We start from the raw sequence: 809 nt of genomic DNA, 5'->3' as shown, positions 1-809 counted from the left end.
GACCTGTGTCCACTTTAATGAAACGTTCCTTCACATGTTTGCCCCTGCAAAATACCATCCAACCGACTTTCCAAAAAAAAAAAAAAAAATCCTTGTTTCCACTTCAGACCACCACTTACTTGCACATTTTGGTGGCTCCTCCTGCAGGCTGGTCATGCATCTGTCAGGCCTCTAGGTGACATCCTCCATCTGCGGTGTATGGCATGGCATGGTAGCAAGTGGCTGTCTGTGGCCTGCCTGTGTCATGCCCTGGAGGGCAGGTCTGTGGGTGGCATGGCCATCCACAGGTCTGTTTGTCTGTCTTCCTCCTCCTGCACAGCACTGCACTGCCTTGATTTAATTTGATTTGATTTGATCTTTATGAGTCTTAGGCATAAGACAGCTTTGGCCACCAAGTCAGGCATCATGCTAGGATGAACAAAGGACTGCTGTCTGCTCTGCCCCTGACTGACAGAAGGACACCACCACCACCAACGAGGTGTCTCTTTGTCCATTGCCAGAGAGGGCTCTCATCTGTTTTTTGTTCGTTTGAAACCATTTTTTAAACTTCTTTTATTTTAAAAAATTATAATATAATTACATCATTTTCCTTCTCTTCCCTACAAAACCATCTACTCCTTCTTGCTCTCTTTTTAGATTCATGCCCTTCCCCTCCACGCCCGACTAATTGTTACATGTATGCGTGTATATGCACATATGTTCATAAATAAAGAATACAACCTGCTCAGTTTGTATAATGCTACTTACATGTTTTCATGGCTGACCATTTGGTATTGGATAAGCAATCGGTGTGCTCTTCCCTGGGGAAG

At 44.5% G+C, this 809-nt stretch overlaps 1 non-coding gene across 1 annotated transcript; it reads right to left on the bottom strand.

Moving 5' to 3' along the window:
• Positions 1–358: 358 nt before the first annotated feature.
• LOC127676549 (small nucleolar RNA SNORA48) lies at positions 359–505 on the bottom strand. Its single transcript, XR_007976020.1, has one exon. It is a non-coding gene; the product is annotated as a small nucleolar RNA SNORA48 (small nucleolar RNA).
• Between the last annotated feature and the right edge of the window lie 304 nt (positions 506–809).

Source organism: Apodemus sylvaticus, chromosome 1, assembly GCF_947179515.1.
Source record: "Apodemus sylvaticus chromosome 1, mApoSyl1.1, whole genome shotgun sequence".
In the NCBI taxonomy this organism is placed as follows: Eukaryota; Metazoa; Chordata; class Mammalia; order Rodentia; family Muridae; genus Apodemus; species Apodemus sylvaticus.
This window is presented reverse-complemented; position numbering and strand designations above follow the sequence as displayed.